Source organism: Giraffa tippelskirchi, chromosome X (assembly GCF_054371585.1).
Source record: "Giraffa tippelskirchi isolate mGirTip1 chromosome X, T2T-mGirTip1v1.2.pri, whole genome shotgun sequence".
Taxonomy (NCBI): Eukaryota; Metazoa; Chordata; class Mammalia; order Artiodactyla; family Giraffidae; genus Giraffa; species Giraffa tippelskirchi.
This window is the reverse complement of record NC_137289.1, coordinates 145766377-145780987: the sequence shown is the minus strand read 5'-3', so window position 1 is coordinate 145780987 and position 14611 is coordinate 145766377. Positions and strand designations below refer to the sequence as shown.

Sequence of the window (14611 nt, the reverse complement as noted above, 5' to 3'; positions counted from 1 at the left end):
AATAGTAACTTTTGCTTGAGGAGGGGCTTCTTAGGGATTTTAACATTCTGCCTAATGTATTTCAATATTGTTTGAGTTTATTTACTAACATGTATCATGTTTGTACTCAGAGAAGAAGGGCATAGAGAAAATTAAGATGGACAAAATATGCCTTACATTTGAGACAGTTATTATGTCATCACGTGGGAAGTAAGGGGTTTTGCTGGATGAAGGCAATGCTAATGAGATAAACCTAGTGCCTTGCCTGCAGGGTTCCTAATTGAATCCAGTGAGGGTGGTCACTGTTGGTTTGTTGCTGGCAATCTTAACAATTGATTCAAATTAACACTTGTTTGCTGGGCTGCTCCACATCCAAATCTAGTTGTGGTGTGGCCACCGCAAACAGGATTCTTGGCCACACAAAGAATGTGTCTACAAAATGACAAAACAATTGAATTTGTTTGATTACATGAACAAAACTGTATATTCAGAGGAAGGAAAAATCAAAACAGCTACACCCAAAGTAACCTACCCAGATGGTTGGTTCATGAATTTCACTCACTCATTGAATCAACATTTTAGCAGCCTCATGCGGCCTCTGTGAGAGAATCTGTTTGAAATGAAATACTCGTAGATAAACCAACAGACCATGGAAAACACTTTTTTCTTGAACCATCATCAACAAATGTTTTCTGAGTTCTCACCGTGGGTTTGCCATCATGCTAAAACTCAGTGGGTCCAATACTCCTATTGGTTTTTTTTTAATTAGTTTATTTATCTATTTTTTAACTTAACAATACTGTATTTGTTTTGCCATACATTGACTTGAATCCACCATGTGTGTTTTTTAAACTTTTTATTTTGTGTTGGAGTATAGCTGATAAACAACGTTGTGATGGTTTCAGGTGGACAGCAAAGGGACGCAGCCACAGATACACATATATCCATTCTCCCCCAAACTCCCCTCCCATCCAGGCTGCCACATGACACTGAGCAGAGTTCCCTGTGCTGGACAGCAGGTCCTTGTTGGTTCTCCATGTTAAATACAGCAGTGTGTACTAACACTCCTATTTTATAACCAATTGCGAATGCCACTGTGCTGAGTGTACTTAATTCCACTCATGGCACTGAATGGAACTTCACTTGAAAGAACCATTGATTTGGGTAAAGTTGATAGAACTACAGCTTTTCATACACAGTAAATGTCTACAAGACATATATTAACAATTCATAAGGTAGACCCTGGCTGCACTTTATATTCAACTGAAACAGAATTTCTAGAGGTGGCACCTGGCCATCTATAGTTGTAAAAGCTCCCCAGCTGATTCAAAACCATGATGAACTGGAGCCATTGCTCAGACCAATTAAATCAGAAGCTAGGTGGAATGGGACACAGAGTGTAATTTAAAAGCTACCCAAGTGGCTCTAAACTATAGTCTGCACTGAAACAAATTTCTTCTAAATTTATATTGTAAAAGAATCAGAGGTGGCCCTTCAAGAAGCATTTTGTAAAGGGACCCAATATGACTTATGTGAAATGGAGTATTTCCTGCCATATCAATAAATAAGGATGTCACAACCATTGGTGATTCTGGCCTTCCAAATGTGAATTTTTGAGCCTGGAAAGCGCTGAGGAGTGGGGTCGGGGTAGGAGTGGGGGTAGGATGGGTGAAAAAGCGCCAGCGGCAGCCATTAGTCCCAGGCTGAGATGCATAGGAAAGGAATGATTTCAGGGAACCCAGAGTCTTGTGTCTACCCATACATAGAAAAGCGTTAAATTCCTTAACTTCAGATATCTGGTTTTCCTTAATTAACAATAATCTTTTGATGTTCCGACTACCTGGCTCTTATTGCAAACTTCTATATAACCTGACTGACTCTTTTCCCCTCCTCCTGGAAACAGTTCTCTCAGGATTACTTGAGATGCTGTCTCCAGGTCTCGAAGTCCTAAAAATTCCCATCTAATAGGACATAACTCTCAAGTCCTAGGTTGTGACTATTTTTTTGTTGACACTTGGTTTCAGTGTGTGCAGTTTTACTAGAAAGTTGATCACAAGGTGGTATTCTACCATGGTATGGTTTCAGATGTTTCAGCTAATGTGTATATATGAGCTAGCAGTTTGTTAAGTGCTTAACAGGCTTAAACATGAGTCCACGTGCTTGATTGACATTATTTCATTTAATCCTCATAACAATTCTATAAAGAACTGAGTGGGAAGAGTCTGATAGCACTGCCATACACAGGGCATCAAGTCCTAGACGGTCAAGGTTACACAGACTCAGGCAGTTTGAGAAAACATTTCCTTAAAATTGAGAGCAGGAAATGGGCCAATTATTATCTCCATAACTTTAAGATTCCCACTCTGACCAGGGCAGATCTTGAGAACTAGCATTTATTTGTAAATGGGTTACAGGGAGGAGGAGGGCCTCGTCCACTCACAGAAAAGAGGTCACGCTTATAAACTGACTTTCTGAAGAGTACACATTTCTGAAGCCTACTTGTTTCCTCTCTTTCTTCATTCCTCAGACTAAGTTAGCTTAGTAGGATATGATTAAATTGCGATTGCCCGCTTGTTTTCATTATCCACGGTTTAAATCAAATCTCATGCTTCTTTTTGCTGCTCAAGGGGTGCTTATAATCTGCAGTAGAATTTTAAAGCTGAGTTAAGCATAACTCTCTGAGAACGATTAATACAGTGTTACAGCTGTAGCATAGAACACGCCAAATCCAAATTGATATACATTTTAAATTATTGGCACCATGATTCCAAATCTGCATATTGAAGGTGAAGACCACTGGGACATACCATTTTCTTTTTTAAATAACAATTTTAATCTTTTTAATACTCTGAAAAGTGGGTTGTTTTTCCCACCAGATATTTTTTTCAACAGTAATTTTTATCTAAATAACTCATTTTCCCTATTTATCTCTTCACTTTTCTAAAAGAAATCACAAAATTTCAAAACTCGGGGTTCATCATTCAGATTGTCAAGGATGCTGAAACAGTGGTTTTCCCACCACAGAGGCTGGGTGCAGGCATCCACCCCACTTTCTACACCTCTACACTCAGCTCAATTCTTAGGTAAGTATAGATTTGTGGTTCTCAACTGGGAGCAATTTTGTTCCCCTTCCTCCCCAGGGAACATACGGCCATGTCCGGAGACATTTTTGGTTGTTATCACCGGGAGAGGAGGTGGTTCTGGCATCTGGAGGATAGAGGCCCGGGATCCTGCTATCATGTTACAGTGCACAGGACGGCCCCCACAACAAAGAATGATCTAGTCCAAATGCCAAGGATGCTTACACTGAGAAACCCTGCTAGAGAGGTTCTCCAAGATCCATTTTCCAACCACATATTGTATGATACCACTTATATGAAATGTCCAGGATAGACAAACCCATTGAGACAGAAAGCAGATTGGTAGGTGTTTAGGGCTTGGGCAAAGGGAAATAGGGAGCAATTGCTAATGAGTATGGGATTTCTTTTCAGGTGATGAAAATGTTTTGAAACTAGATTGTGGGGATGGTTACAAACTTTGCAAAGATACAAAAACATACTAAAGCCCACTCAGTTGTACACTCTAAACAGGTAAACTTTATGATATGTAAATGCTAGGACAATAAAATTATTAAAATTATTCTTACAGACCTTTGATTAAGTAGCTTTTATTTCTGACTAAGCAAGGGCATTTTTGAATAGCTCTAGGTTTGGCTGGAGAATATTCTGTGGCAGCCCTTATTAAATGCAATTCTGTATTTTATAGGAAAGATCACAGACTTTTATTTTTTAAATTAAGATGTTTCCAGAATGTTATTGTTTTTTTCCATAATATTATTTGGTCTGGGGCCCTTGCAGATATTGCATTTATCTGTGAGCTAATAGGTCAGGAGTGTCTGGGACAGGGCGGGTACCCAGGGGTCTGGTCTCCTCTAGCTCTCATTGTGATGTAAAGATGGCCAAGTCAGCCAACCACTTCCCACTTCAACTTCCTCATTCCTGACAAACTTTCCTGTTAGAAACCCAAGAAGCAAGTATGGTGAGCGCAAATGCGTAATGCTTAGCTGCTGCCAATTGTACACAACTCACATTCCTTGCCCTGGCATCCAGGTCTCTCTTTTCCCACTGGCCACTTGCATCACTATTTTTCAATCTAAAATCTCTGCTCCTGCCCAGTTGGTCTTCTTCTGCATATCCAAACGCCCTCTGCATTTTTCCATTTCTGCTGTTTCCAATGACAAAGCCCTGTGATGGAATAGCCTTTACATCTATCCAAATCCTCTGCATTCCCAAAGCCCAGACACCCTTCTACCTTTTTCCAAAGCCTCTGATTCATGGTAAATGACAGCAGTTATTTCAGGTAAGGAATTGTACATTTAATTGCTAAGAGCATGGAAGCATGACAAGATGTCACCTCTTGGATCTCGTCTTATACTCCAGTCTCGACCTCACACTATGCCAGCAGCACTGGCTTCCTGCCAGTTCTCCAACATGCCGAGCCTGCCTCCATGTTGGTGCCTTTGTGTTGGCTCTCACCCTAGAGATGCTCAGGTTTTGTTTAAAACTGACCACCCTATTGTAACTTGCAACTCAGCATTTTAATGCCCCTTAGCCAGCTCTGTATTTCCTTTTCCTTAGCCCTTCTCATCTTTAAACATATCTTTTATTTATCATATCTATTGTTCATATCGCTCTCTGCGAGACTGTGAACAGGGATCTCTGTCTTTTGTTCACTGATACACTCCATGAATGTAGAACATGCCTGGCATGTGGAAGGTAATCAACTATTATTTAAACATGTTAAATGCTAGAACATTGGATGACACTTAATAAACTTTAGTTTCACCATCATTGCTGTCGTCATCACCAACTGTATCATCATGGGGCAACTCTTATACTTTCACTTCATACCACTGCACTGTGTTTAATCTTTCCTGGTTCTGTATTTTATATACTATATAAAGATGGGGTAAGTTTCTTAAGGGTAGAGACCAATGGCATGTATATATTTTTGATATGTTTTCCTTTCAGATTGAGACATAATTCACTTGCCATGAAATTCACCACTTGAAAGTTTACAATTGAGTGGATTTCAGTCACTAATCTAATTCCAGAACATTTCCATCACCCTCTTCATAAAAACCCCAAACCCATTATCAGTCCCTCCCCATGCTTCTCTCTCCCACATCCTGGCAACCAGGAATTTAATTTCTGTCCCTACGGATTTGGTTATTCTGGGCATTTCAAAAAGGGAATCATACAATATATGGTCCTTTGTGTCTGGCTTCTTTCAGTTAGCATCATGTTTTCAAGGTTCATCCATGTTGCAACACTTGCCAGCACTTCATTCTTTTTTATGGCTGAATAATATTGTGTTGTATGGATATCATGCCATATGTTTACATGTGTGCTAGGCTTTGAATATTACAGATACTCAATAAATATTTTATCCCAATGATTTAAAAATTCTGGAAGTGTATGGAATGCTACTGAGAAGAAACTTAGCACATGACTATGATTCTCCTAAGAGCACATGATAATCAAGATGATGCAAGAGGTAACATAAAAAAAAATAGAGATTTTATGATTTTTCAAGCTGTGTTAGCATTATACTGGGGCAAATGTCATCTACAATTAGAACAAACTTTTACACACTCCATTGAATTCTGTGATAGGTGAATGCATCTCTTTAATTTCAAGTAAAAATTCCCATGATAAAATGAATGTGAGTAGAACTAAATTGGCTTCCTGGTGGTGCTAGTGGTAAAGAATCTGCCTGCCAATACAGGAGACACAGGAGACTTGGGATCAATCCCTGGGTCGGGAAGAACTTCTGGTATTCTTGCTAATTTATTTCCTCAGAGTTATAGCAACTTCTGATGTAGTTAATATTCCAGACATACCATTCATGATGTGGCCTTTTAAATAGAAGTTTGGAAATAACTCTCAACTACTATCACTGAATTTCATATAATTGAGGGATGTGATAAAGAAAATACTAGCTGAAAAGCTGCTCACAGTGCTGTCCATGTTCAAAGGGCCATGAGCTAAAACAATAACCAGAATGGGTACCAGAAATGACAACACAACCAGAACTGGGGACATTGCCTGCAGTTAGGTTTTACCATCTATTTCTTGTTCCCTGTAGAATTAGCTGATCATATGAAAATAGTATTCTGACATTTTGCACTTATGTCCTTGTGGGTAATTCCTTAAGAAATGAACATGAAAGGTATCCTACTGAATTGTAACAAAGTAAGAATTTTCTATCCAAGAACAATAGAAGAAATTCTGAGTATCAAATATGTGAGAATGATCATTTCCAACCTTTTGGGTGATGAACTGTTTCCTTTGCTGTGTCTCCTTGAGCAATTAGTGAAATTGTCTTAATATTGGAAATCATGTTTAGGAAGAGTCAATTGTATGCTCAAGACATTACCAGCTTCCTGTTACTGATGTTTCCCCATTTTCCAGGGAGTGAGGTAAGTATACAAGAGTCAAGAACACTGGCTCAGGTCAAGCATCATGGCTCAATGGCCCAACTATAACTCTAACCTATGCTGTCCTTTGCCAAAGACAAGTTCTCTCCACCATAGCATATTGCTTTTGTTTGTGTATGTGTACATTGAGTTCCCTTAGGAAAGTGCAAGTTACTTTGGTGTATTTTTCTCAATAAGCAGAAATAAAAATGCTTGTTCTTCTGTTACTGTGTTACCTCTGTTAACACAGACATAACATTTTCACTCCCAACAGTTACCAGTTAATTATAACCCAAACAACATACTATCCATCTGCATATAATTTCCCTTACTGAAAACTGCTACATCAGATACTTAGGAAATGCTTACAGACCTGGTAAATTACAAGCTGTATGAGTTCTGTGTGTGCTTGTATTATTCAGATAGCTTTCACTAGCGATCTAAAAGGGACTCTATAGCTTTTTAAAAATCATTTCTTTTGTCTTTGATTTGTATGTTCAGCTTTTATTTCCCCTGAGAATGAATATTAAATAAACCTAGGGCCTGTGAAAGATCCAGGCCTATCACTCAGCACTCTCTCTGAACATGGATGTGCAATATTATACCCTAAACTTCTTGTATCTCTCCTGCACTTGTTCTGTTTACCAATTATTTAAAAGAAATAAAATCTTGGTTTCCCAAAGGCTTTCAGGAATAAGTCTCTTAGATAACTACTGTTAATATTTTGGTGACTATCTCCCCAACTGGAGAAAGGGAGAGAGGGGAAAGGAGGGGAAGAGGAAAGAGGAAGAGAAGGAGAATCATTTCAGAGCCAAAGGACTTGAAAAATCTTTTTTTCCACTTAACTATGTCGTGAAGAGCTGGACACAACTGAACAACTGAACTGAACTAATGTCTCACAAGCATTTTTCTATGTCACCAAATACAGATGGATACCCTCTATATGTGCCACAGTGGCTTTGAACCAGTCCCCCACTGGGAGGCTTTTTGTTCTAGATGTTGGTTCATAAACACTTCTATCTACTTTATATTGTCCTTGGAAACAGCAGACACTGTCTATAATTGAATCTTTCCCTGGTGATTCAGCGCGTGGGTATCCGTTCATGTCCAATCACTGCAGGACCTCAGGCTGAAAGACTGAAGAGATCCTATGGAAAATTAATATACCCCTCCCCAGTCCAGCCAGAGGACTCCTGGAAGACTCTACATGGGCCGCCTTTCCCACAGCCCCCGCGTCTTTTGGTGTCACTGCGCTCCTTCTCCCTCCTCATCCCTTTCTCCTCCACAAATGCAGACATAGGCCGAGAGCGTGTTCACTTCCTGAAGGTGAGAAGGACCATCTGCTCCAACACCCTCTCCTAGCATTCTCCACCCCAATGCAGAGTGAAGAACACTTCTAGAAACTGTGAGCAGTTTGAGAATTGGGTCACTGACCTATTCATCTTTGTACTCCAGCGCCAATGACTGTGCTAGGCACATACAAAGTGCTCAGCAATGGCTACTGAAGTTAGATCACAGCTTTGGCCTTTGAGGGATAAGTTAAGAGTTTAGGGCCCTAGGAGCATCTCCCTTTACTGCAGTGCTGTTGTATTTCCTGCTGCTTCAGTAAACTTTCCTTTTTTCATTTCAGGACTCTTGGGGCTTGCTGAGCCAGTCACCACCTTTGATCACCACCTTGAATACCATCACCATGCACTTCTGTCTTCTTATATATGTCATTCTTCTTTCTAATTCTTCACCCCTGTTACTGCTTTTCTGATGCCTCTTTTTTTTATCCCAAGTCTACTCACTTATTAAATGTTGTTAGCCAGTAGAAGATTCCTGGTTTTCCCCATAGCTTCCAATGACCAGTCATAAAACATAGTTGAGTCCAGGATATTCTGGAATATGTACTGATGTCTTGCAGTCAATAAAATATGTGAATATGGGTAAGAGAGGTTAGGTTTTTTTGCTATTATTCTTTTCAAATTATACCTTGGGCTGAAGCCTAAAAAGCTAATAATAATAATAAAACTTTATTATATCAAGCAAATTAACTCAGTTTCAAATGAGGAAAAAAATCAATTTTATCTACCACAGAATATTTGCTTGTATATTTGCTTACAATTTAAACTAACAGGTCAGAGCCAAATATAATAAGGGTGTTGTGATAACTGATTCTAAATCCTTTACAGCATCTCCCTTTTTAGGTCCTTATCGGAGGCTGTTTGCATGAAAGACCATAGGAGCACTGACAGCAACACCGAGTTATCCATCTTAGTTGTTAAATCACCGCAAGATTTCTTTGTTTAGGAGACTCCACATAGATTAAGGACATTTTAAATATTGTCATTATATCATGGATAGTTTCTCTACATTTTCATCAATTAATTGACACATTTATCCAGCACCTACTTTGTAACAGAGATTTTTCTAGCTACCAAAGAGCTCCCAAGGAAGTATGACACAATACCTGATTTTTAAAGGTTGCAAAGGGAAGTCAGTGTGTTTATTGGAATCAATGAGTGATGGTGTCCCTGGGTTCTGAAGAGGGTACAATTCCACTCCAGCAAAGCAACCAAACAAAACAACCAGCCTGGAGAATGATATTTTCTTTTAAGTAAGTGTCTACAGAAGAAACGCTTAAAATCTGACTTTAGTTCCAGCCACATAAGAAAACCCACTCCTGAAATTATTCTAGAATACTAGAGAGTTGTAGATCTGCTTTAAAAGAAGATTCAAGAAATGGGCTCCTATAGATGATAAGAAAGTCTTCTGGAACTCATAATACCTCACTTATCCCAATGCCACTTGCATACTTCGACCACTGCTGAAAATCAGGAAGTTGAGCAGAGGGGGAAAACGCAGAAACAAAACAAAATATACTCCCAGAATTCAAAAACCAAGGCCACAATACTGAAAGTTTTGAGCTTTTGTCATAAGTGAGCCTCCCAAGCCACCTCAGCTTAGAGCATCTCTTTACTTACAGTCCACACATATTCCTAACATGCTTGGCCATGTGATTTTCCAGCATACTGCAAATCAGAAGATTACAAGAGGAGAAGTTGCTAGCATAAAGAATGTGAGAACAGCAAAATGTGATGTGTTGGAAGTCAAGGAAAAGAATAACTACGAAAAAATGGGCAAAAGAACTTTTTAAAAAAACTATAAAGCACCACATGAAAACTTTCTGTATATATGAAATTTGTTGTTGTTGAGTATCTAACTTTTTGTCTGAGGCCAGGCATTGCAGGAAGTGAAGACATTTAAGATATGCTTCCACTCAGAGCTCATGGCTTCTCTTTACTAAAAGTAGTTGATTGGGACAGAGTAAGGAGTGTGATGGCAGTGGGTTAGATTCTAGTTGCCTGGGATTAACCCATGCTTGGCTCATCTCTTTTCATGCTCCGGGAGTTGGTGATGGACAGGGAAGCCTGGTGTGCTGCAGTCCATGGGGTCGCAAAGAGTCAGACACGACTGAGCAACTGAAATGAACTGAACTGCCTCATCTCTGACCACTGGCAGGCAGGGACCATTTGGTTCTTGATTTGTGCCAAAATCCCGGCCTGAGGTCCTTTCACATGAATTGCATGTCCTGCAGCCCCTGCTTGATTCCACAAAAATCAGGAGGGAGTTAGAGCAGCTGTTTCTGGGCCAGAAGGTGTCTGAATGTAATGTTTTTATAACCCTTTCTTGGACCTTCCTTGTTCCCAATAAGCAAGAATGGGAACCTATAAGGGCATTTATTCACTAGTCATTTTGGAGAAAAGCTTTTGGAAACAGGAATAAAATCATTCACATATCAATATTTGTCCCCTAAGTAATACAAATGGTCCTAGGTTCATAAGTATTCAACATATATATTTGAAATGAATGCATAAGGGAATAAAGACACATTCTGGGGTCATTCTATCACAGATATTCCATAGATATTTCCATAGAGGAAAATATTTTATTTTTGTGATGCATTTTTGAAATAGTGATTTAAAAAAAAAAAAGAAAATATTTGATGTCAGAGAATAAGAAAAACAATAACACAAATACTTTGGAAGTGTTATAGCCTCTACCTAACAAAATAAGCCTAGTAAGTTCAGTCTAGTAAGTTCTGTTTTATAAAGTTAACTTATTCATAAATGAAACAACTGCTTACATGAAAAAAATTTTCAATTGAAAAACATTGAGTAACTGTTAAATTGCCTATGTGGGACCTAAATTAGTGGAAGAGATTTCAAGCATAGAGATCCACATTTTAGTACCTTGTGACTTGGGATATTCAGTAGCGGGAAATAAATAGAAAGAACCACATCGTTTCTATTGTATTTGCCATTACACTGAACAAGTGCCCATAGTGGTTTGGCAATGACTCACTATCTGATGGACCAGAGAAATTAATGCCATAATAAAGAATCATTTGGCTGATCCTTGTGGCCAAATGTATGACTCTTTCTCGTTGTTGAAAGGTGAGGCAAAATAATGAGACACATTTTGTAAACCTACAAAACCGCTATTAGTTCACAAATGACTTGCCCTTAATCTTTTCAGGCACTTCAATATATGTAGTTAAATCAAATGAGGAGAAAGATTGCAAAAGCATAGAATATGATCTACATTTTCCTTCCTCTCCTTCATACTGTCCCTCCTACTCTCCCTTATCTCCTTGCCACACACCTCCCACCTCCTCTCCCTCCAAGTAAGCTGATATCAATTATCCACCCATTTTGCAACTTCCTTCAAAAGGAATCCTTCTTACCTTTGACATATAATAAATACACTCATGAATAAATGCAAACTATGGACACAATTGACTTTTAGAAGCATATTCTATGTTTCCTTTCAATCACATACTTGCCTGTTATAACTTTACACTTTCTCTTTTGTAATTTCTCTCTATCTCTCTGGTTGAAAGGTCTACCTTACCTTTCTTCACAATGGTTATTCATTTTCTACTAATTCATCCCCAAGGATTATCTTAGAATCTTATTTGTTGGCATTTTTAAACATTAATTGTGTGCCAAGTGCTGGGGTTTAGGAAGGTGATGACTTTCCATTCCCCCCAGAGATGTCTCTCATTTAGTTTTTACACGAATCCTCTTGGTAGGCTCTAGAGTTGTTCTCATTTTACTGATGAGAAAACTGAGGCTCAGATAGGCTACATATCTTCTCAAGTCCCTCAATTCTTGGTGAAGCTGGGTTCAGGACCCACAGGTAAGTCTAACCTCCAGTTCTTAATACTATATTGCCTTTCATGGATATTATCTCCTTGAATTTAATTCAGCCAATGCGGAGTATCAATATAAAGATATATGTACATGAACAGACTTTAGAAATATTACTTAAGTAGTCAAAAAGATCCAGCTATACTGCTAGCAGTATCTGGGCATATAATGAGAATTTCCTTTATTGATCGAATAATGATAGACTCCTCATCAGCTACCTCTTATCAATAGTCACAAATTTAGTTTTTTTAAATATATTATTCTTTTTTAATATTCTTTTCCATTATGGTTTACCACAGAATATTGAATAAAGTTCCCTGTGCTATACAGCTGTTGCTGTTTAGTTGCTAAGCCATGTCCGACTCTTTGCAACACCTCGCTCAGCTCCTCTATCCGTGGGGTTCTCCTGGCAAGAATACTAGAGTGGGTTGCTATTTCCTTCTCCAACAAATTTTGCTTTTTTACTGATCATATTTTAGAACAAAATAAAAATCCATATGCTTTACTAAGGTAGAAGAATAAAAAAAATTAATAGCTAGATTGGAGGTCCTCTCAGAACAGTGTTTTGGTTGTTGTTCAGGCGAAAGAGAGGCTGCTGTGAACATGGGGATAAGACAACTAAAAGGATAGTTAGGAGTCTCTGAAAGAAAAAAAAAAGGGTAGAATTTGGATTTGCTTATGAGAGAATGTGGGATTGGGCCAGAAGGATGTAGGTTAAGAAGGGCCATCATACTAAGAGAGGCTGAGCTGCTGTGTGGGGTGGGGGAGCCAGGGCAATGCTTCCTGTGATATACATTTGTTTGCAGGAATCAAAATGTGTTTTTAAGTGTGTGGTGTGGTATGTGATATGTTCCTGGCCTTGTCCTTCAAATCATGAGTAAAAGTTTGGTTACTGGGAGAACCTTGAGTTCATGGTGGCTTGGATGGCAGATGGGTTACAGAATGAGGCCAAGGAGAAGGGCCTTTATCCTCTCTTTTGGTGGACACCAGAATGGTGATAAAGGTGATTCCTTTATCACCATAAAGGTTGATAAAGGTTGGAGATGGTGATAAAGGAATTTTTACAGGGAACAGAGAAAATATCTTCAGTGGAAGTAGCAAAAAGAGCAGTGGTGATCCTGAAATTATAATTCCTCAGAGAATTATTGGCAAGAGCTTTGGGGTTTTACCAGAATGGAGATTTCAATCAATTTATCCTGATCTGAGGGCTGGGGAACCCTAGAGGACACATCGATTAGACTATAGAAACTCAACCATCTAACATTTTTTTGGTAAAGAACAATGTTATGTTTGTTAGAACCAGGGAACAGACAATGACATGGCTGTTTCTTAATAGTAAATCTGAATATATCAGCATGTGCAGTCAACTCATTTGCTGACCTAAAATCAGACTGATGAAATTTTTTGCCTGTTAAACCTATTATTGCCTATAATGAAAGACTATATGCACTAATCACAACATACAGTCTTATATTTGATCACAGCTTCTAAAAGTCATGATGCAGGGATTTTTAGTTACACTCAACACATTTTTCCTTCAGAAACCTGATTGGTTGCTCTAGATGCTGTGATGGTATAAAATGAGCTCTTAGTTGGAAGAAATCTAAAGAATCAAGCATCCCTGAGTTTCAGACAGAAACTTACTGAGTACGTGTATTCAAAGGTATGTGGATTTTATTCATAATTTGGTATCCTTTCTATTGTACTTACTTCTTTTTCTGCATTTCATGTTCAAAAGATGCAAATGTGTCTGCATTTTTAATAACTTATGCTGTCAATATTCAGTTGCTTCTTCAGCTGGACCATGATTAAATTAAAATGAATCGTTACTTTCTTATGCAGCAAAATGTTTGCCTATATTTCTTTAAATTTTAGGTCCAGAATCCCAAAGCACTTTCCAGGGCCAAATTTCACAGCAAAATATTTAATTACTTATCAATTAAGGCAAAAGTAATTTTTCACAGGCTGTGGTACATTACTTTGAAAAACATTTCATTTAATTCCATCACACAGAACCATCAAGAAAATGGTTTTCCTCATTAATGCAAACTTCAAAAAAAAACTGATTTAGGAGGTAAAAATGTCAGTGTACTTCTCATAGCCTGCATTATTATACCCGATACCCATTTCCGATGCAAATTTAAGGCTTTTCTTCTGACAGTTCTCAAAGTTAGCCAGTAATTTGCACCACAAGGCAATGTATTTTAGGATGGCTTGTTTTGCTTCATGTTCCAAGGGTCTTATTTGTGGAATAATTACAGTGCAGTGTCAAACAAAAGGAAAATGCATCATCTAAATATGGAATCTTTTCAGTGAAAGTCACTCAACATTCAGAGAATAATTACAGAATATTAGCACGGTCCTCTCCCCTCTCTTCAACCACATCTTTTGCTCCACATCTGGAGCTCAAGGATGTTACCTGAGGGTCTTAAGTCCTGTCAGTCAGAACACCTGAAATTAAATTCCACTCCTTCCTTATTCTATTTTCTCAGATGACCGATCTTTAACAGTAGCAGTGCTCAGGTGGATGGTACCAAAACCAACGTTTCTGTACCTCCTGGTTCTAAAAGTATCAACTTGCACCTAAAAGCATCAAGTATGCACCTTGATGATCTCAGTTTTTAGAGTTAATTCTATTTTTAATCATTTTAATTATAACCTACATTTACCTTCTATGACTCTACAGGCTATATAGGTATAGGAAAATGGCCTGCAAATTCATGTCATGATAGATTATTTATGTCCCTAAAGCTTGTTCAGCTCTCAACCTAAATGAAAAACATCTTTATTAGCACTGTAATTCCAGAAACAATAAAATGGGTTGAGAACTGGAATCATATAGGAATGAAGTAATCTCACAAGATATGGTCCATCCTTTTTATTAGCAACAGTTCAGTTCAGTTGCTCAGTCATGTCCGACTCTTTGCGACCTCATGAATCACAGCACGCCAGGCCCTCC

The 14611-nt window shown here is 38.4% G+C and overlaps 1 protein-coding gene across 6 annotated transcripts in view; it reads right to left on the bottom strand.

Annotated features, from left to right (window-relative positions):
• The window catches only part of ARHGAP6 (Rho GTPase activating protein 6), a 528247-nt gene that overhangs the window by 123084 nt on the left and 390552 nt on the right, over positions 1–14611 (bottom strand). The gene's annotated exons all lie outside the window — the stretch shown is intronic.